General features: G+C 45.1%; 1 long non-coding RNA gene across 1 annotated transcript; it reads right to left on the bottom strand.

Moving 5' to 3' along the window:
* Positions 1-18,622: 18,622 nt before the first annotated feature.
* LOC144370213 (uncharacterized) lies at positions 18,623-20,571 on the bottom strand. Its single transcript, XR_013430109.1, has 2 exons — positions 19,811-20,571; positions 18,623-19,019 (listed from the first exon to the last, which is right to left on the bottom strand). It is a non-coding gene; the product is annotated as an uncharacterized LOC144370213 (long non-coding RNA).
* Between the last annotated feature and the right edge of the window lie 2,938 nt (positions 20,572-23,509).

Genomic DNA, 23,509 nt, shown 5'->3' on the forward strand with positions numbered 1-23,509 from the left:
TGACAAGGTGAGACTAATAGTCTATGAGTGGTTTGTTATCATTCAAGATCTGTCCTCCCAGAGCAATATCATTTTAGCTGAACACATGCCTGTTTAGAATGAAGACTCTGTTTCCCAGCTTCCCTTGCGGCTACACATGGTTACGTGACTAACATCGCCATGCAGGTCAGGGTGCTTCACCTTTTTGGAGGCTTCCTTAAGTTCTGCCAACCTGCACCTTCTTTATTCATCTCTCCTCTTTGGTCTCATGTTGGTGGGTGCTGCTCAAGCTCCTGGGTTTGGTTTCTCTGTGAGGACAATCCACTTCTACCTAGAGTAAGCAGAAACTATCTCGAGTCTGCTTGCCATTTGCAGAGGTTGTCAACTCTAACCACTGCAGATTCCTTCATCCACTCCATAGGGTTGAGAATATAAAGGAGCAGCTGGTGTTCTTACAAGTTCTCCCAGGAGAATATGACTAATATTGCAGTTCTGAGTGACCATGGTGAAACTCAGAGAACCAGGGTTCTGACAAAATAAAATACCTGGTCCCAGCCCAAGGTTCTGTGAGACCTGAGAGAGGCAGACAGATCCAGGATTGCACAGAGTGAAATCATCCCAGGGTGAAAGGGGAAACTCATGGAAAGAAGTGAGTCCTGGGTGTGAGCAAGACAAGTGGGTCCCTGTGATTTGCATCAGAAGGACAGGGCTTATAACGTACCCAGGACAAAAGTGATTTCATCCAAACTTGAATGTAGCTGGTTTAACTTAAGCAAATAACATCAGGCACATTTTTGGTACTGATGTCACCAGGATCTGGTTGATTGTGAAGCTCCATGTACCACTCCAGTGGTTTTGCTGACTTACAGGTTGCTAGGAGAACAGGTTCCGCACTCCTCGGGAGCACACAGGTTGGTTACAGCTTAAGGTGGCTGGGTCAGGTGGATCTTGACTGCTGCATCCCTGGCCTGGTAGCACCCTCTCCCACTGTCTCCGTCACCCACTAGGAATGGGAAGGAGCATGACTCTGGGACAGGGTTGAAGAATTGGGTAGGAGGCCACTAGCTCACAGTTCAGGCAGTCATGTTTGGGGTCAGGATTGGTGAACAAGATGAAAACCTGTGTCCCACTGACTCTGCTGGGAAAAGGAATCTCTCACATTCGATGGGGTCTGTTGACTTCTGCCTTCAGCAGAACCTCTGATTCTCTGCAATTTTGCAGCCACACTTCACACAACCCCCCACTCATTCAGTGGGGGGGGGGGCAAGCCAAAATCCCAGGGCTCACCCTTGACACCGCCTTGACTGCAAATCCCCCCCTCCTTCACATCATGACTCCCCTGAAACAGTGGCCTTTTCTCATTTACAGGCTCAGGACTGGACCAGGGTACCCCAAACTGCTGACCTGGGCACTGGCCTCCTGCAGGAACCTGCATCCTCTCTTGCTCATCTCTGTCCTGTCTCCACACATCTCACAGTGACCACGTCACTTCCTGCCCCACAGCCTCTAGAGACTTCCTCTTACCACCAAGATCCGCACCCCTCGGCATCCACAAGGCCCTGCCTGGCTGGTCCCGTGGACCTCTCGGGATCCCTTGGCTCTACTTCCTCTTCCTCTGCTCCTGAGCCACACTGGCCCCTTTCCGTTCTGCCTGTGCCTTAGGTCCCTGCTAGGGCTTTGTGTGAGTTTTTCCCTCTTCTGGTAACCCTCCTCTCCCTACGTTCGGAGCATTCAAGTCTCATGTCCCATGTCACTTCTTCAAGGACCCTGGTCAGCCTCTCCTCATGAGGTTATTTTTAATCAATAGAATGATTAAATAAATTCCCCACCCCGTCTCCTATCATATCTACTGACCTATCGTCAACTGACCTTCCTACCTAGCTGTCATCTACTTATCAGCTATCTAGACTCTATGTATTTATCACCCATCATTTACCTATCATGTCAGCCATCTATCTTTCATCTAACATCCCCTAACTCTTTCTACCATCTACCTACCTGTCTATCGTTACCACTAGCTTTAAAACAGATCCCAAATAAAGATTAGCAGACCCATAGAAGAGGAGATACCTCTCACCTCTTCTTCAACTGAATCCTTTTCCTGACTCTACTTTCCTTTCTGGCCACAACCTTACCTTGTGCCTCTCTTAGCTTCACATGATAAAGTCCATAGGAAATACTCTTATAAGCTTGGTCTCCATGTCTGGTATGTATGTATGTATGTATTGGTACCAGGGATTGAACTCAGGGGTGCTCAACCACTGAGCCACATCCTCAGCCCTATTTTGTATTTTATTTAGAGACGGGCTCACTGAGTTGCTTAGCACATGGCTTTTGCTGAGGCTGGCTTTGAACTTGAGATCCTCCTGCCTCAGCCTCCTGAGCTGCTGGGATTACAGGTGTGCACCACCGTGCCTGGTGGTCTCCATTTTTTAACTCCTGTTCTCTGTGGAACCAGTCAATCTGCCTTCATCTAGGTCCCTGAGGAGCATTCACATACCCCAATCCTGGGATCCATTCTTGATTCTCATAGAACCAAGACTTGGTCTTCTTATGATTTTAAATACTGCACAGTCTGATCATTCCCAAATGTACATGCCTAGTCTTTCCATCTCCCTGAAGATTCTGACATGCAAAGTGCACATCTCAAATTGCAACAGAGAGCATGGATGGATGAGGGTTTTGTCTTGCAAATTTTTAGGATGAAATCTGTGGAAAACAAGGGAGAAAGCACACAATAACAAGATTCATGAGAGTGATAGAAAGAAAGTGGGGCTCCAGGAGAGGAAAGGGTCCCAAGAGAGGGTTGCCAGCGGGTGTCTGTTGTCTGGGAGCTCCATGCTCTGCTGATGAGGAACTAACTCATCTTTCATTAGAAGGGCCCTCTGTCTCAATGGAAGGCATACGATTTTAATTTCTTCTTCCCATAATGGGATGGCTTAATATCTTTGTTGACCTGAGTTTGTTCCTTAAAACAAAAGCACCGCTTGTGTTAAAAATAACTCTTTGAAGTTGACTAAGGTTAGGGTTTGGGAACCCAAGCAGAAGTGGAACTTTCAGTTGGGCAGCCAAAAGCAAAGAAGGAATTTTAGCCTAGGGTTTCAATCTGGGGTGGCAGGACCCCCTTCTCTGGGGTCCCCATTTCTGTCTGCCTACATGAAATCTATCCTTGGCCTCAATGTGTGAGCAGCTCAGAGAATGTTCACACACTGAAACTCCAATGCAGCCAGCATCAGGTGAAGAACCAGAACTTGGCCCCAAGACCCACGGACCACTTTGCAGTTGTTAATCTCATCCAGTTAACACTCTCCCAACTCCTAACGGCCATCCTTCTGCCTGTTTTTAAATTCTGTGCCAGTAGAATTCTGTGCCAGTAGAATCATGCAGGGTGTATTGTGTGGAGGGTCTCAAGTCATTGGCTTTTATCAGAGTCCCACTGGACTTAAGCAAGGGAGCTAACTGTTCCCGTTTGACCAGAATTGAGGGGGTACCTGGCTCATAGACCTTTAATTTTTAAAAGTGGTAAGATCCTGGGCAGACGGCACGAATAAGTCTCCCAAGGCTTGAACCAGTCGACCACGGGTTCCAGTGCGGGACAAGAAATGCCATTAGAATCACAGGTGGCGCGTTGGATTCACCCCGCAGCTCTGTCTAGCTTATCTCCCTATCGCTCTCGGCTCTCGGAGAACATGTGGCTGAGGGCTTTGATATTTGCCTTGGGTAGATGTAGGCACTTCTGACAAAACTTCTGTTAGCCAGTTTTTCATCACTGTGACCAAAATGCCTGACATAATCAGCTCAAAGGAGGAAAGATTTATTTTGGCTCACGGTTTCAGGCATTTTTCAGGCCATGGTCAGCGGACTCCACATCTTGGTGCTTGAGGTGAGACAGGCTCTTCAGAGGCAGGAACTAATGGGGTGGGACCTATCGTTGGCATGGACAATGAGGAGCTCCTGCCCCCGCTCCGTGATCCTCTCCCTGCCGTGTTCCAGGGAGGGGTGTGAGTCACAGCGTGTCCTCTTCTCAGCGAGATTTTCCATCTTTGGAAAAAAGATTTCTTCTCATCAAGTACATTATGGGATTCAGGCTTTCAATGACAAGCATGATGGTTGTGTAGACACCTTTTTTTAAGTCCTGCCCTTGAAAGGGACGGATATAGTTCTTGCAGGACCCTAGTTAGTGTCTTGAGAGGAAGGCTACAAAAACTGTCACTAACTCCTTCCTTCCTGTAAAAAAATAATGATAAAGAGGTGACGCAGAGACAAGGTGCAGAGCCAGGGAAAGTGGCAGAGTGGCTCTTTGTCCAAGCGGCCACGTTTATCTATCCCGATAAGTCACATTAGGTCGTTAGTACCGTCACCACATTATTGTTATAGTATCAGTCAAGTTGCTCATTCTGCAGTTACATTTCACAGTTACAATACACAATGTGAGGAGCTATGTGCAGCTCTCAAGGAAGTCCATTGTCTGAAGTTACTGTTAGGCGGGCAGCTCCAGGAGCAAGGGATCTTGGTGAAACATTGTAGTTTTTAAGCAAACAAGTTCCTTTATTCCCAGGAGTTATGTGCCTAAGATTAAGGTCCAAGCTGATGAGACTCTAGCGTGGGGGGCATTACCATGGCAACCAGGCATGCTATGCCTCGGCACAGAAACTTTCCCAGGCACCAAGCATGTCACAGCCATGAAGTCATCAGGGACCCCAATCCCAAACACAGAACCCCTACACCTTCCCCCCTGGCTTCATGTCTCACAGTGTCTCTGGCACGTGCTCCTGCTGTGATTCCATCTGCCATGATGTAATGGAGCCAGGTGGGCCCTGGCCAGAGCCAGTGCCATGCTGTTTGGACCTTCAGATTCCCAAACTATGAGATAATAAATTTCTTTTCTTCAAAGTACTCAGCCTCAGGTATATTTTTACAGCCATAGAAAATGAACAAATACACTGTCATTTAACATGTCATGAATAATTTTTTTTAACACTGGCTGCTATCAGTTTAGATGGATCATTGTCTTAGTCCATTCTGGCTCCCATGACTGAGCAAGTTATGAAGAACAGATATTTATTCCTTATAGTTCTAGAAGCTGAGAAGTGCAAGGTGGAGGGGTTCACACCTGAAAAGGGACCGCTAGCTGTGTCACCCCCTGGCAGAAGGTGGAAGGGCAAGAGAGCATGCCGGGCAGAGAGACTGGAGACAGGAAGTGTGAGTGCAAGGGAGAGCCAACCCACTTTTATAACCAGTTCACTCCCCCATAATGATGTCTATCCACCCACGAGGACAAAACACCTCTATTTGGTCCCATCTCCCAACACTTTTGCATTGGGGATGTGCCGCAGTCTGGCTGGGCACAAATCACGAGCCACTCAAGCAGGAACAAACTTTATTTCCAATCTCCACCAGCACACTCCTATGACCGGACAGTAAAGGTCTGATATACAATTGAATACACAACCTGTTTCAATCCAACATCACCTTAATGGCTCGCCTCTCAACCACACTTCTGGTAAAACGCCAGGGGCCATTCTGACTCGCTGTGGCTCTCAGCAGGGATGAAGTTTCCAAACTATGAACTTTGGGGGATCCATGGAAACTATGGAAATCAGGAACCCAATTGGCTTCTCACAAACTCGAGCACACCCATCCACTGAGGAAGCCCAGATGCAGCGAGGCGCCCCTCTGCCAATCCTTCTGCCAGTCACTCTTGTTCTTTTCACTTGCGGGGTCGGAGGTGGTGGATCCATTCTTGCTTTCAAATCTTAAGCTTGTGCTTCCATGGTGAAATGGTTTATTTGGCTAGTGTGCAGTAACCTAGCTTGTAAACTACGGAGATCCGTGAATATGCATGTGTTACTGAAGATTAGCAGTGAGTATAAAATAATAGAAGTTGAAATCCCTGTATTAAAAGCCCGTGACTGAGACTTAAAGCATGAGTCTGGTGGAGCGTTACTTAGGTTGTGGGTCTTTTACGTATCCCCACATGGAGATCCTTTGACAATTGGGTCTGTTCCTTTAAGTGGATAGAACAGGAGGACTGAGTCTATGGAGATGATTTTGTGTATTTAGATTTTTACTCTTTGGTGTTAGTATTCTATTTAGTGTTTCTGTATTCTTGGTTTTAATTGTCTAAAAAACTTCGCTAGCTGGATAAAGTAGGAGACACATAAAAGCAGAGGTGTTAGGGTGGGGAAAGGGTTCCCTAGCTGTCTCTGGCCTTCTTGGTCTACCCTCTTAAGAGAGCAGAGTGGGATCCAGCAAGTGAAGGTCCCCAAATTCCTCCCGGAGAGTTTGGACTTTGTCGGACGTAGTGCGCCATGTGCCACTGCCTGTGTTTAGTTCTCTAGCCCCGTTAGGAACTGAATGTGATCTATTTTTCAGTGATTGCATCAGAACTTACATAATCAAGCTATTGACGTTCAAAGTAGGCATTAGGAAAACGGCATTTTTTATTTTAATAATTTTTTCGTGATCTGCCAAGACATTTTCAGAACCGGCTGATTTCTTTTTCTGTTTCCTCCTCTCCTTCTCTCTTCCTTCCTCACTTATTGACTATTTACTAAGTGTTGAACATAGCATATAAAATGAACATGATTTAATTTTTCACCTCGATTAGGCTGCACTTCCCTGTGACGGGGTCAAACGTGGGTCTGGATGTCACCCATGGAGGTGTTTTTAGTGGATCGACATATAAGTCAGGGGACTTAGAGGGAAGCAAGTTATCCTCTATAACATGGCTGGCCCTCATCCAATCAGTGGAAAAGGCTTAAGAAAAAGATTGATCGACCCTGAGAAGGAGGGAAGTCTGCCTCCAGAATGCCTTTGGATGTGAACAGTAGCACCAACACTTTCCGGGGTCTCCAGCCTGCTCTGCAGATTTTGGATTTCTCAGCTCCATCATCATGAGAGCCGATTCCTTAAAATAAATCCTCTGTTCATCTCTGTGTCAATTTCGGTCTCTGTCTCATGCAGATCCTGTTTGTCTGTTTCTCTGGAGAATCACGAGTAATAAAATGAGTGAATTCAATTTCATTAAGAAGCATCTTTCATCTGGAACTACCCCGGACTCTTCATGTGTACATGCAGCCAGGGAGCAGTGTGACGGGTCCACCGTGGACATGTGCAGAGGACCGTGGGAGCCCCTGTCCAGAAGTGACTGTGCCGGCTTCCGTGAGGGAGAGCTTCTAGACAAAGGCGGTGACTCAGCTTTGGTTCTGAGTTGGTGCTTGTGTCACAGAGGAGCAGGAGTTGTAAGGATACCAATAGGAAAAGGAGAACGGAAACTAGCAGTATCTGCTGATGACATGATTCTATACTTAGAGGATCCAAAAAATTCCACCAGAAAACTTCTAGAATTAATAAATGAATTCAGCAAAGGAGCAGGATACAAAATCAATATCCATAAATCAAATGCACTTTTATCCATCAGTGATGAATCCTCTGAAAGAGAAATTAGGAAAACTACCCCTTTCAGAATAGCCTCAAAATAAAATAAAATAAAAACCTTGGGAAATAATTTAACAACAAAAAAAGTGAAAGACCTCTACAATGAAAACCACAGGACACTAAAGAAAGAAATTGAAGAAGACCTTAGAAGAGGGAAAGATCTCCCGTGCTCTTGGATAAGCAGAATCAACGTTGTCAAAATGGCCACACTACCCAAAGTGCTCTACAGGTTCAATGAGATTCCAATTAAAATCTCAATGTCATTTCTTATAGAAATAGAAAGAGCCACCATGAAAGTCATCTGGAAAAATCAGAGACCCCGAATAGCCAGAGCAATCCTTAGCAAGAAGAGTGAAGCAGGTGGTACTGCTATACCAGACCTTAAACTATACTACAGAGCTATAGTGACAAAAATGGCATGGTATTGGCACCAAAATAGACCAATGGTAGGCCGATGGAACAGAATGGAAGAGGCAGAAGCCACATAAATGCAGTTATGTCACACTAGACAAAGTTGCCAAAAACATGCATTGGAGAAAAGATAGCCTCTTCCACAAATGATGCTGGGAAAACTGGAAATCTATATGCAGCAAAATAAAACCAAACTCCTATCTCTCACCATGCACAAAAGTCAACATAAAGTGGATCAAGGACCCAGAAATTAGTCCAGAGACCCTGTGCCTAATAGAAGAAAAAGTAGTCCCAAATCTTCATCATGTTGGATTAGACCCCTACTTCCTTAACAAGACTCCCAAAGCTCAAGAAATAAAATCAAGAATTAATAAATGGGATGGATTCAAACTAAAAAGCTTCTTCTCAGCAAAAGAAACAATCAATGAAGTAAAGAGAGAGCCTACATTTTGGGAGCAAATATTTGCCACAGGCACGTCAGAGAGACCACTACCTCCTGAGTATATAAAGAACTCAAAAAACTTAGCACCAAAAAAAAACAAACACCCCAATTAACAAATGGGCCAAGGAACTGAAAAGACACTTCTCAAAAGAAGATATACAATTGGCCAATAAATATATGAAAAATGTTCAACATCTCTAGTAATTAGAGAAATGCAAATCAAAACTACTCTAAGATTCTATCTCACTCCAGTCAGAATGGCAGCTATTAAGATTACAAACAGCAATAAATGTTGGTGAGGATGTAGGGGAAAAGGCACACTCTTACATTGCTGGTGGGACTACAAATTGGTGCAACTAATCTGGAAAGCAGTATGGAATTTCCTCAGAAAACTGAGAATGGCACCACCATTTGACCCAGCTATCCCACTCCTAGATCTAATCCCAAAGGACTTAAAATCAGCATACTATAGGGACACAGCCACATCAATGTTGATAGCAGCTCAATTCACAATAACTAAACTGTGGAAGCAACCTGGATACCCTTCAATTGAATGGAAAAAGAATCTGTGGTAAAGATACATGATGGAATACTCAGCATTAAATGGGAATACAATTACGGCATATGCAGGTAAATGGATGGAGTTAAAGAATATAATGCTAAGCAAATCAAGCCAATCTCAAAAAACCAGGGACCAAATGTTTTCTCTGATAAGTGAATACTAATCCCTATTGGGGTGGGAGGGCATGGGATGAGTGGAGAAAAATTGGACGCGGCAAAGAAGAAGCGGGGGAAGGGGGTAGGAAAAGCTGTGGAGTGAGGCAGACATAATTAGCCTAGGTGCATGTATGATTGCACAAATGGTGTGACTCTACATCATGTTCACCCTGAGAAGTGAAAAATTCTGCTCCATTGTGTACCATGGAACTGAAGAGCTTTCTGCTGTCGTGTGTAACGGATTAGAACTAATAGATAAATAAATAAGTAAAAGCACCAGTTGTGACCCTCACTTAGAAGTGAAGGATTTTGTTGAGGGGACCCAGGGGACTAGCAGAGGGTGGCTTTGCTTGGTGCACAGGAGCTTCGCACAACCCGTGGCGAAAGTTGGATTGCTGCATTCAGAGTCGACCAACCTGTCAATCCTGACCCTCTAGAGTCTGTGATCTTTTGCGAATGAACTTACTCTAGCTGGAGGGAATCCAGGATCAAACAGGCAAGAGGCTGAGTTCTTGGGCAGCACAGCAGGCCGTGGCCTAGTGCTACATGGAACAGACCACAGTTGGCAGAAACACCCACCCGAGTGACAGGCCCTGCCCTGGGATAGATCCCGACCTCTGTCCCAGCCGTCCCTTCCTGGACACGCCTGCACCATCGTGGTCACCTCTGTCTTTCTTCTGTCCAGCATTCTGCAACTTTGCAGAGGGGAGAGTGTGGGAGAAGCTGACAGGGGCTGTGTTAGCTTTTCCACACTGTGACAAAAACATCTGACAACAGCAACTTGCAGGAGGAAAAGTGTATCTGGGGTCCAGGGTGTCAGAGATCTTTGTCTGTGGCCGGCTGATTTCATTGCTTTGGGCTTGAAGTAGAGCATCATGGTGGAAGGGCATGGTGAAAGAAAACTGCTCAGCTCACAGAGCCAGGAAGCAGAGAGACACAGAAAACAGAAGTGCATCCATGAGGATCCAGGGACAAGGGCCCACCTTCAGTGACCTTCCTCCAACCATGCCCCGCCTGCCTACGGTTACCACCCAGCAGTCCATCCCGCAACCAGTGGATGTATTAACCAACTGATTCCATCAGGGCCCTGGTCATTGCCTAAAATCCCTACCCCTGAGTTTTCCCCTTGGCGATAAAGCTTCAGCGAGGGCCAGGGCCACGGCCATCATCCCACAGCCTCTTTTTTTAGGTCTTGCTCAATATACCAACCCTGAAAATGCGGCTCAGCATTCTGATGGTAGGAGGAGGTTCGATTTGCAAAGATAAGCACCTTAGGCTCATTGTTGTGTACCTGCTGAGCCTGCTCCAACCCAGCCATCCCTGCAGACTGTGTGGAGGAGGGATTCCAGAACACCCAAGGGAGACTCTCATTAGACATAGCACTTCCTGCCAAATACAGCAGAAAGAGACGCTATTAGAGTACAGAAAACTTTTGTTCCCAATTCTAAGCCACTTTATCTCCATTGATTATAAGTTCTCATTGTTTCATAATGTAAAATTTGAACACTACATAATTCTAGTGATTTAGCTATCACTAGAGAGTTGTTTCTGTGAATGCATGAGTTCATCTGTTTTTTAATATATGTATTTTTAGTTGCAGATGGACACGATTCCTTTATCTTTTTATTTTTATGTGGTTCTGAGGATTGCACCCAGTGCCTTACACGTGCCAGGCAAGTGCTCTACCACTTAAAACATCCCCAGCTATTTTCATGTCTGGGTGCTCCAGGGTTTATTTATTTGGTGAAAAGTCTCTTTATACTTAGGTAACATCATGTCCCAGTATAGTTTTAATGTCATGGTAGATATCTGCCTGATCTTCCTTCTGGAAATGGACCCGCAGTCTAACCCAGGGAATACTGGGCAGGGGTGTTACTCACATGCCCCTACCTTCCCAGGTGTGACCCGAGGCCTCAGCTGGCCACACTGAGTTCTATCATCAGGGAATGATGTGGCTGTTGGCAGAGGGCCCTCCCTGCCATTTTATCTTCTATCTGGAGGCTATTCATTCTAAACAACAGGAAACTGCACTTGTCCCTGGCCATCTGTGCTCATAAGTAGAGAGAACTGGCCTGAAATGAAGGTGATCCAGTGAGTAGCTGATCTGAAGATGTCTGATGACATCATTTGAACCCCTGCAGCCAGCCGTACCTGACGCAACCCCATGCCAGCCGGTGAATCACTTCCATTCTTCTTTACTCAGGCTGGTTGTTTTTATTACTATTAAATTTTAGAAATGTTGAATTGTGGTAAAACGCACACAGCATGAAGTTTACCCTCTTAGCCATTTTTAAGCATGGCATAAGTACATTTGACATTGTACCTTCACCAACATCCATCCCCACAACTCTTTTCATCTTGCAAAACTGACACTCTGCACCGGTTATGGTTTAGACATGTGGCTTCCTCAAAAAAACTCACGTGTGAGACAAAGGCAGGAATGTCCAGAGGTCATATGGGGAGAGCTGTAATCAAAGCAGTGGATTCGTCCATTGATGGATTAACAATTTGAAAGAATACTGTACTGGGTGGTAAGGTAGGCAAGTAGGGTGTGCTAGAGGAAGTAGGTCACTGGGGGTATACCTTGGGGTTTACATTTTGTCCCTGGTGAACTGAGCTCTCTCTGTTTCCTGGCTGTCATGACCTGAGGTTCCTCCACCATTCCCTTCTGCCTTACCCCAGGGCCCAGAGTTACAGAATTGGCCGACCATGGACTGAACCTAAGAAACTGTGAACCAAAATAACATTTAAGTTTATTTTGCAAATAATGCTGCTACAAATATAGTGTCTATTGTTAAACCTTAAAACTCTGAGGTTATTGTAGATTTGCATACAGCTGTGAGAAATCATATAGAAAGATCCTGTGCATTTTCTACACGGTTTATCTCAATGGTAACATCTTGGCGAAACCATAGAACCATATCACAGCCAGGAGATGGACACTGATAGAACGCCCTTATCTGACTGAGATTTGCTTGGTGTTATACGGACTGATTTGTGTGTGTGCGTGTGTTCAGGCCTGTGCAAGTTCATCACCAGCCGTGAACAGTTCTGTCACCATCAGGAATCCCGGGGTCCCCTGCCCCACCCATGTCCCTCCACCCACTGTGCTCAGTGCCCAGCAACCACTAATCTGGTCTCCATGGCTATGATTTTCTCATTTCAGGAATGTTATACAAATGGAAGCATACAGGAGATAATCTCTTGGTGTTGACTTTTTCATTTAGCATAATTCTCTGGACATTCATCCAAGTAGCTGCTTGAAGCAGTTCATTTTTTAAAAATTACGTAGTATCCCCTGGTATACCGTATATTGCCACAGTTTAAATTACTCATTTAATGACCCCTGAACTCTTTCTGGATTTTGGCTATTACTAATGAAGCTTTTATAAATATCAATTATAAATATTAATGTGCAGTTTTGTGGATATATTTCTCTGAGATACATGTTCAGGTATACAAGTTGTGGGTCATATGGTAATTGCATGTTTATCTTTGTAAGAAACTGGTTACCAAGGTTTTTCTGTTATTTAATATCCCAACTGGCAACAAATAAGTAACCCAGATTCTTTTTTTTTTTAGATTGAAATCGATTGCATTCTTTTTTTAAAAATTTGTTCTAATTAGTTATACATGGCAGTAGAGATCCATTTTTGACATGTCATGCATAAATGACGCATAAATTCTTATTCTTTTGGTTGTATATGATGTGGAATTACACCAGTGATGTGATCACATATGCCAATAGGGTAATGATGTCCGATTCATTCTACTGTGTTTCCTACCCCCATATCCCCTCCCCTCTGCCTAATCCTTATTGTGAATCAGCCTCTGTATATCAGAGAAAACATTCAGCCTTTGATTTGGGGGGATTGGCTTATTTTGCTTAGCATGAATTCTCCAGCTCCATCCAGATAAACCTGAAAATGCCATGATTTCATTCTTCTTTGAGGCTGAGTAATACTCCATTGTGTATATAAACCACATTTTCTTCATCCATTCATCTGTGGATGGGCATCTAGGTTGGTTCCATAGTTTGGCTATTAACATTAATGTGGCTGCAAAGTGACCCAGCGTCTCTGCATCCTTGACACGGTTTGGTGTTATCAATAGTTTCAGGTTTCTCTGACAATGTTTCTTTTCCCCCCTTCTTTTCCAAATTCTTCTGCACACTCCTCGTCTCTCTCTGGAGGTCTCCTCCTTCTGGAAGAATAGGGGAGTAGGGGAAGGGGAATATGGTGAAGGGGGAGACTGAGGTAGTAGACTTGACAATGAGCAGGTGGAGGAATTAAAATGGCTGTCCACCGCACAGACCATCCCTGGGAGGCAACTTCAGGAGCTGGGAGGAGTCGGTGCCCTGGGAGAGACTCTGTGGGATGGGTACACGGATGGATCCGTGATTGAATCGTCCTTGGTGATGTGCTACTTAGTTGTAAAAATATCCATCTCTTTTTTGTCTCTGTCTTAACAAAAGCAGAATACAGCTTCCAACAAGTCTATAAAAAAAAAAGAATTTGAAGAAAATGTCACCAATGTAATAGAAGATGGGGTAAAATAGAGAACCACACCAAAGATACGTGTGTGTGTGTGTGTGTACACAGATATATATACGAATATATGTACAAATACATATATCTGTGATCATAACAAAAGAAAATGAATTAAATGAATCCAACAAAAGACAGAAATTTTCATTTGGAATAAATAAAAATCAACCAGGATCTATGGCTTATGATAGAGACACCTCGAACAGAAGCCACAAATATTGACAGTGATTTTTATGTTAGTAAACAAAAGAAAGGTGAGATAGCTACATAAATTTCAAATTAAGTAAACACTAGGGGGGAAAATCTTGAGGACTAATAAAAGTCGTGTTAGTTAGCTTTCTGGCCCTGTGATGAAGAACCTGAGGTAATCAACTTAAAAGGAGGAGAGGTTTATTTTTGTTCCTGGTTTCAGCCCATGGTCAGCCCAAAGCCCTTGTTGCTTTGGGCCGAGTGGCACAGCAGCTCATGGTGGGAGCCTGTGGCAGGAGAGGCCTGTTCACTTCATGATGGGGATGAGAGAGAAGGGGAGAGAGGAGCGGGGTTCTGATCGCCCCCCGCAGGGCTGGCCGCAATGACTGGGAGACTTCCTACGAGGCCCTGCTTCCTAAAAGTCCTGCCACCTCCCAACAGTGCCAAATGGGCACCAAGCCGTTAACACATGGGCCTTCAGAAGACCCCTACCCAAGCCATGGCAAGGGCCATGACTTGATGCACAAGGGACCATTGATCAGGAAGATGTTCCTAAGGCTGTGTGACCTAACTACTCACCTTTGGCTTATCTAAATACACAAAGACAGCGGCAGATTTTAACACGTCTCTTTCATGAATGGATGTATCCAAATTAGACATTTAGTCAAGACATAAAATACTTGAAAATTAAAAAAAAAATCTGAAAGTAAAGCTCATCCTTAGAGCCCTGCATCAAATAAATAATAATTGCTGACATTTGCAGAGTGCTCCCTGTGAGCTCGGTACCGTTCTCAGCTCACGTGGTTAGCTCATGTTAACCCGTGAAGAGGAAACAGAGGCAGGGGAGGTGAACAATTAACCCAGGATGACTCAGCCAGTAGGTGGCAGTGCTGGTGTCTGAGCCCCTCTGTCTCTGGAACACAGCCCTTTCTGCTCGTCCAGAGGTCAATGAACTTCTTCTACCAGATAGTGTCTAGGCTTTGCAGACTGTGGTCCCCGACACACTGTTCAACAATGCAGCCATAGGAGATTCGTAAAAGAAATGAGGTCATGTGTTGCAGGAAGACTGTTTTCACAAACCTAAGGAGTTGGCTGTGATTGGCTCGTGAGCTGTAGTCCAGTCCCTGCCCTAGACTGTGTGATCAGTTGTACCGTGTCTGCAGCCTTTGCAAAACAGTTCCAAAAATCGAGAACATGTGGACACGCCCTTAATCCCAGCAGCTCAGAAGGCTGAGGCAGGAGGATCTCAAGTTTAAAGCCAGCCTCAGCAACTTAGCGAGGTGCTAACCATCTCAGTGAGACCCTGTCTCTAACACACACACACACACACACACACACACACACACACACACACACACAAAGGCTGGGGATGTGGCTCAGTGGTTAAGTGCCCCTGGGTTCAATCCCTGTTAGAAAGAAAGGAAGGAAGAAAGAATGAATGGATTTCAGTTGGCCTACAAGTGATTAAGAAATTATGTCCATATTGAAAAGTCTTCCCACCACTTTCAAGTTTCACCCTCCACCCAGGGAGAGATAATTTTATGAGTGGGCATTATTACCATTAAGGAACAGCCAGTTCCTATTTTTTGGAAACGGTTTTGGAGAATTCAAAATGAACTACTGTTCCCTAAATCATGGGGTTGGTATACAATCATTTTCTTTAAAAGATATGAAAACTTGGCTATTGTGAAGACTGCAGCTATAAACAGTGATGTGCCTACATCTCTGCAGTATGCTGATTTCACTTACTTTGGCTAGTTCTGAAACCAGTCCAGGTGCCTGTCAGCAGATGAAGGGATAGAGAAAATGGGATGCACACATACACAATGGAACTCTACTCAGCCGTAGAGGAGGATGGAATGATGGCATCTGCAGGTGAGTGGATGGAACTGGAGACGATCCATCATGCCAAGTGAAATGAACCAGACTCAGAAAGCCACGGGTCAAATGTCTTCTGTCCTATGCAGACACTTGAGTAAAATAAGGGGGAAAATAGAACCCAAATCAGTGCAGCAGAGGAAGGGGATGAAGAGGAAAGGGAAGAGAGAGGGAAGGGGGTGGGGAACGGGGAACGGAGAAGAAAATGCACCAGATCATGCTGTGAACATACACAAACAGACCACAGTGAATTCCACCCTGATGTGTATCCATGAAACATGAATTTTAAAAACCATAAATAAAGAGTAGAAATACCAGTAGAGTCGGCGAAGGGGAACAGGGAAGAGAGAAAGGGAGGGAAAGAGGAAGCACTGGGCACAGAGGGGGCCAGATTATATTCACTGCATGTAGGATTATGTCAAGATGTACCTCGATGTCATGTATCATGGCCACACAATAATAAAAACATAAGAAGCATAATGGACGTACAATCAACTGTTCAAGGCACAGACCTGACCCATTTCTCCACCTCCCCACCAACATTGGGCCTGGTCATCTTTTGAAATGGTAGAGATTCTAATAGGGAGGTGGTGACCTCTCATTGCGGTCTGGTTTCCCTCGTGAATTCACGCTGCTGAACTTCCATGCTCCCTCGCCCTTTTTGTATTCACTCCGTGTGAAGTATCTGTTCTATTTTTTTGCTTGCTTTTTTATTAGGATGTTTATTTCTTGCTTACAAAATCACGATCACAATAAGATGGTGGCGGTTTCATACCGCTAAGTTCTGGGGTGTTTTTTTAATGTAGCAATAGGAACCAGAGCAGCCTGGCAGGGTAGAGGGAACAGCATTCACTCGTTGGCTGTGGATAAGAGTGTAGCAGCCTGAGGCTCCCGACCCCTACAAAGGCAATGTTCCCTCTCCTGAGTGTCAGCGACAGGGGTACCACCAGAATCTAGGGATACGGTGGGAGCAGTCTGGGGAAAAGCATGTGTTGCCCACATTCAGGGAGTTGAATTAGGAGGAATGTAGCAGGGTTGCTTCTTAACTTCTCAATGAGTCCATTTTTTCATTGCTATAATGAAATCCCTGAGGCAAGCTAACTTCATAAAGAGGTTTATTTAGCTCACACTTTCAGAGTCTGAAAATCCCAAAGCCATGGGTGCAGGGTCTCTGTAGGGTCTCCTTTGGCTGAATCAATTCATAACAGATAGCAATGATAGCAGAGTGTGTGTTACACTGTGAAACAGGAAGCCAAAGGAGGATTCAGGGGTCAGCCTGCAGCTTGTAGTATGATTCCCTTTCAGAGGATCTCACCTTAGAAACAGAGTATCCCCTTCTGAGGTCAGTGACCGAGGACCTCCCACCAGGCCCTACTTCTGAAGGTTTCCAATAGCTGCTGCATTACCGTGCTGAGGACCAACTTCCCGACACAGAAACTTCTGGGGGACCGATAGCGTCCAGATCACAGCAATTGTTTTGAAAGTGCCTGTCTTAGCACAGCCTGCTGCCACAAGGACTGGTTTACTTCTCACAGCTCTGGGGGAGAGAAGTCTGAGATCAGGGGCCAGCACGACTGGTTGTGGTGAGGGCCACTGGTCAGGGTGCAGATCATCCTCATTCCAAAACAATCTGGCCCTAGTGTATGAGGACTGGTCCCAAGGTGCTGTGAGACTGAAGAAAGAGACAGACAGATCCAGGATAACACACAGCACAATTTACTAAGGGACTGACTGACAGAAGTATGGTCCTGAGTGGCCAGACTAACTAGATCCCTGTTATTTGGGTCAAAAGTAGAGGCATAGATATTGGCCAAGACAAAAGTGAATTTATGAGTTAGGCCTCATGGTGCCGACCTGGAATCCCAGCTACTTGAGAGGCTGAGGCAGGAGGATCTCAAGTTTGAGGCCAGCCTTAGCAACTTAGCCAGACACTGTCTTAACATTTTTTAAAAAGTTAGCAATGTGGCTCACTGATCAAGACACTTGCCATGTGGGGTCCCTTGAGTTCAGTTCCCAGTACCAACAGGGGAAAAGGTGACTTGATCCAAGTCCAGATATACCAGGTTTACGACAAGTTAATATTGAAGAGTCTGGCACATTCTGGTGCTAATGGTGCCCAGGCTCTAGTCACCAAGCGCCATATATATACCTCTCCAACAGTTTTGTCCCAGTATGCTGGGGAACTAGGCGGGGAGCCAACTAGGCGAGAATGGCGGTTACACTGGAGATGGCTGCCATCAGGTCAAGCTAGAGCCCTGCGTTCCTCACACGGCAGAGAGAAGCCGGGAGCAAGCTCCCTCATGACTTTTCTCAGGGCATTGATCCCATGCATGAGGCCTCCACCCTCCTCCCTCATCTAATCCTAAATGTCTCTTAGAGGTCCCACCTCCTTATCCATCTCATTGGGAGACAGAGTATCAACATAGGAATCTGGGGAATATACAGACATCCAGTGTATAAAAGCACTTATCAGAGAAAGAGCAGGTGTTTGGCAGCCATTTTGCAGTTGTTTCCATGGTGGGGTTGGGGAGTGGGGGGGTGGGGGGGTCCTTTCTCCAGCGAAGTCTAGAGAGATCAGAAAGAGCCCATAGACACGGAGAAATCCGCCAACAAGCAAGAAAGAAAAAAGGACAGCGGTTCTCCCTGCAGCCCAGGGCAGGGAGAGAGGATAGGGCTAACAAAATGAGACCATGCTGACCACTTAAAATGACCATAAGATTATTTTTTAACTTGGGAGTGGCCAGCAAGTTTGGGGCTTGTTAGATCAGGGACAGTGTTGACTATCCCCACCGAATAAATATGTCAACAGAAAACAGGAAGGCTGTTCATCACACTGGTTGTGCTAGCTGGGTGTGTTTCACAGCCTGTGCGGCACCTGCATTTTAATGGGGTCTCTAATATCCGACACACAAAGGCATTGTGAGAGGCTTTCACTGTCTACTTAGGGCTGGCTAAGTGAAGCCCAGCGGGGACTACTTGAACGGGATTTTTCCTCTGACGACTCTCTACGACTACTATGTATACATATACGCAGAGTGTTTTTATTTTCATACGACATTGCACCTGTGTTGTGGGGCGGTGACAGTGGCCATTTCTCATCATATTGTGGGAAGGGGAAGTACTGGGGGATACCGGAGGCTCCCCAGGGAGAGCCCCGAGTAGATGTCCTCAGGGAGGGAGAAAGCAATTTGCAGGAGGCCCCCGAGGAGGTAAGAGAGGAAGACAGGGAGAACTGTGATCCAGGTGAGCTTCAGGAGAGACGGCATCTTCTCTGGAGGCCTGGAGGCCTGGAAACACTGAGTCGGTGAGAGCTGGGATCCTGAGTGGCAAACCTCAAGCTGGAGGGAGGACAGTTCCAAAAGCCCAGAGCAAGGAGCAGGATCCAGGGCTTGCAAACCAGACCACCTACAAGTGAACTTTAGATGGGGAAAGAAGTTTAGTGGTATTGTCCATCTATCCTTCCCAATTTGTCCCTCTCTTTTGGGGTCCCCACTTTCTGCCTCTGGGAATTTTTTTTTTTTTTTTTTTTTTTGGTGCCAGAAATTGATTGAACCCAGGGACAGTCAACCACTGAGCCACACCTCCAGCCCCTTTTTATATTTTATTAGGCAGAGGGTCTCACTGAGTTTCTTAGAGGCCCGCTAAATTGCTGAGACTAACCTTGAACTTGTGATCCTCCTGCCTCAGCCACTCGAGCCCCTGGGACTACAGGTTGAAAGACTTTTTTCCAACATTCGCCCACTCAATTTTGTGACACATGATTGATATGTGTTGCTGTTTTCTCAACCATTGAGTATTTGCATAGCAGGTACTTAAGGTGCTTAATATCAATGGAATCCTTGGTTCCAGATCTTCCTAGGGCCCACACCTGTAATCCAGAGAACTGGGAGGCTGAGGCAGGAGAAAGCCAAGTTCAAAGCCAACCTCCGCACGGCCCTAAACCACTTAGCAAGACCCTGTCACAGAATAGAAAACAAAAAGGGCTAGACATGTGTCTCATGGTTACTGGGTTCAATCCCCAGTACCCAGTGGGGGGTGGGGGTGGATTTGTGAGAAAGACCACCGTGAAAAGTGGGCCCATTTTTCCCAGGAGGAGCATGAAGAAGGGAAGCGCATTTACGACTTCAGAAGTGAATTCCCTCCCCAACCTGGCCCTTAAATAATAATAATTAATTAATTAATGAAGCAAGCCGATTTTGATTCCTGCCTGGGGTCGGAGTGCCGTACGGCCTGGGCTCCTCGGTCGCCGGAGAGACCTCAACTGAGGACCTTCCTCTCTTTGGAGACGCTGTCACCACGAGATGACGGGTGGATTCCGCTGTGTCACAATTGCTGCCCTGTCGCCTCAGCAGCGCTGACGTTTCCCTGGGGGAGCGGTGACACCGCGGGTCGGCACCCCGGGGTGGCGTGCTCCCCGGGCTCCGGGGTGTCTGTGGCTCTGGGCCACGGGGAGCCGCGCTCTGCCTCTTGGCGGCGGGTCTGCTGCTGCGCGCCGCGTGCGCCCTGCGCTCCCGGGCCCCGCGCGCCTGCAGCGACACGTGCGCCCAGCCTCCGCTCGGTCCCCGGGGAGGATCCCGCAGCGAGGAGCAGTCACGACTCGGCGCAGGAGCCCCACGCAGGTCAGGCTCCGTTTCCATAACCACCCGAGACCGGCCACGCCCGGAGCCCGGAGTCCAAGTGACACCTCCGCGCCGCGCAATGACAAAGACGCGAGGCCCATCGGAACCACCTAAGAGTCGGAGGAGCCCGTCTGGGTGACATTAAAATGGGTCTCACCCTCGGGCTAATGAGAACTTGGAAACGATCCTGCTGCCACGACCCAGAGCCTGCTTGGGGCGGTGACAGGAGCAGTGGCATCTCCAGAAGAGGAGGGGGTCCTGGGGAGCAGGCAGTCAGATCCTCCCACTGCACCCGGCTTAATTGGCCGCCGCGGGGGGTGGGGGGGGGGGCAACGATTAGAAGCACAGACCTAGAAAAGGGCTTTTGAAAAACTGCTGCTTTTTCCAAATTGTAATTAGTATCCGAGAACCAAAGTGCATATCCGCCTGAGGCGCAGCGCTGCTCCGAGCGGATTAAACCGTTCAGATTCCTTGCGAGTAATTCAACTCTTTTGCAATCCCCGAGTTTCCTTTAATGAAGTTAGTAAAACCATATTCGACAATGACTTAAAAAAAAAATAGATGTTTTAAGAATGTAAAGATGTATGTGTAATGGAACTGTTTGAATGTAGTGCTATGAATACTTTTTTTAAATTATTTGTGATTTCAAAAAAAATCTCATTTTAATTCTGAGGTCAGTTTTGCTGGTTTGGCAAGGAAGAAAATAAGTAATATATTAAAAGTGTCATTTATATAAAACTCAATCCGTGTAGGTAGCTATGAAAAAGCACATAGTCTATGAAGATGAGAGGTTTGCTGATATGATTTTCCTTGCCCGACAAGGAAATCTATTAAGTATCAATCTCTAGTGGATGGAAATCTTCATTCTTCCTTCACGATTTTTGACTTTTTTTTTTTAGCACATTCACAACATGAGAGGATTTTTCAGTTCTTCAAATCACAAACATCTTTTAAATAAGAAAATAAATATTTTCTTAAATGTGGCTAAAACATGTTAATGGCTAATTAGATTACAGAAAATGTTTTGATTTCAATTTGAATGACAGACTCTAAAATTAGCTGACTCTGGTTTTCAAGAACTCGCCCTATGGGTCCTGCTGCTCTGGTGATTCCCTGTGTGTTTCCAGAGAATCTTTCCTTCCAGGTAACCAGAACATCACAAAGGAGTAGAACCAAAGCATTATGACACATCTTTTAATTATTTATTTGTAAGCTATTAATAATTTTTAAACCCATTACTTGCCCTTGGGAGTTTGGTTTGGATCTCATGTATAGTACTGTTAGAAAATTATCTGAAAATGCTAAATATTCTTTTGTAGTGTGTTGGATATTATAGACTCTTCAACTGGGCTGCTGTACATGTTTATAAAATGTACCCAAGCACCACAGGTGTAATGTAACAAAAATGTGATTTCATCTTGTGTTTTCATTGTCTAGGAATATACTCAGTAGGGGATGTTCCTCCAGACCTTGTGAGGAGTTAAGGTGCAGGATTACATTTTGTTTTATGAATCAATAACATTCCTTTTAGTGGTGGGGTGTTCCACAGCATGGATGAATCCCAACACTGCTCGTTGAAAGACATGTGGGTAGTTTCCTGTTTTAGATTAAACAAAAACAGTCATGTTTCACTATCACCCTTCCTTCTGTCCTACCCCACCTCTGGTAACCACTGGTCAAAATTATAGTTAGACAGTAGGAAGAAGTTCCAGTGTTCGGTCACATGGGAGGGTGGCCGTAGAAACAATAATGCCTTGTATATTTCAAAATAAACTATAAGCTTCTGGATATTCTCACCACAAAGAAACGAATGGTGTTTGAGATGATGGATATGTAAAATCATCCTGATGTGATCGTCACACAGTATATACAAGTATCAAAACATCACACCATAAATAGGTACAATTATGCACTGTAAAACTTTTAAAAGATTTCTCTTCAAATAGCAAAACAAAACACACGGCTATGAACATTAATGTACAAAGCGTCCACATAAAAATGTTTTCACTTGCTAAAAGCGTGACAATCCAATTGATTTTTTTTTCAAAATTATTTGTTTCATTCATTTTCTCTGTTGTTTTCAATTTCGTGAATTTCATCTTTCCTGTTTTTATGTCTTTTTGTAACAGGGATTTAGAGGCTGTTTTGGCCAAAACCACCGGCTTTTCACCCAGGACATGGGATGTTTTATGGGTAACTAAAAACAGGATAAAATCTTAGCATCTCCGTTTTCATATCACATGACTCATTTCATACCGTAAATGTAGGGTCAGATTCTTGCCCAGATCTAGGTAACTGTGTCTGTCTCTACTAAAGTCACCTTAGGTCCCAGGAACAACAGGTCTGATGGAGAACCTTCTGTATTTTCTAATGAAACCCTCTAGTCATATTAATATAACTCTTGGCACTGTGTTGGTTCCACAAATTTGACACGTGGTTTTATTTTGTCTTTCCATTGTCTCTGCAAGAATTTATTCAGCAGCGGATGTTCCTCAGGACCAAGCAAGGAATAAGGTCCAGAATTACCCGAGATCATTTATTTTCATTCCATTGTCTGTGTGTATTGTGTGTTTATTTCAAGGCTTCTTCTTTGTCCCATGACTATTTAAAGTGCATTTTAAAGTTATAAGTGTTCAGAGATTTTACTGGGTGGTCTTTTTTTTTGTTGTTGTTGTTGTTGTTAATAATTTCTAGTTTGATTCCATTCTGATCCAAGAATACATTCAGCGTTTGATGGGGTTGTTCACCTTTTCTGTATTCTTGCTAATATTTCGCCTGGGATTCTAGAAATTGCTAAGAATGGGGTATGAGTCCCCAGCTAGACTTATAAGTTCTTTCCTCTCAATCAGTATGTGCTTTAGGTATGTTGAAACTTGGTTGTCTGGTGCACACACGTTGAAGACTACCCTGCTTTCTTGGTGTACCGATCCTTTACATTGTCTGACGCTCTTCTTGCTCCATAGTAATGTTTTTTGCTCTGAAGGTGTTGTCTGATATTAATATATTTTTTTTCTTTTTTAAAAATTGATTTGTGTATCTTTGCCCGCTTTTTGTTGTTGTAACTGAATACCACAGGGTGATTTTACAGAGATCAAAGGACTGATGGTACGGCTCATGCAACTCATCATCCTGGAGGCTGGGAAGTCCAAGACCGTAGCACTGGCACCTTCTCAGCATCAGGGCCTTCTCTCTGCATCATGGCATGTGGAGGGAGTCACAGGGCGAGGCCAACAAAGCTGGTGAATTCAGGGCTCTCTTCCTCCTCTTATAAAGCCACTAATGCCACC

Source organism: Ictidomys tridecemlineatus, chromosome 13, assembly GCF_052094955.1.
Source record: "Ictidomys tridecemlineatus isolate mIctTri1 chromosome 13, mIctTri1.hap1, whole genome shotgun sequence".
NCBI classification, from domain to species: Eukaryota; Metazoa; Chordata; class Mammalia; order Rodentia; family Sciuridae; genus Ictidomys; species Ictidomys tridecemlineatus.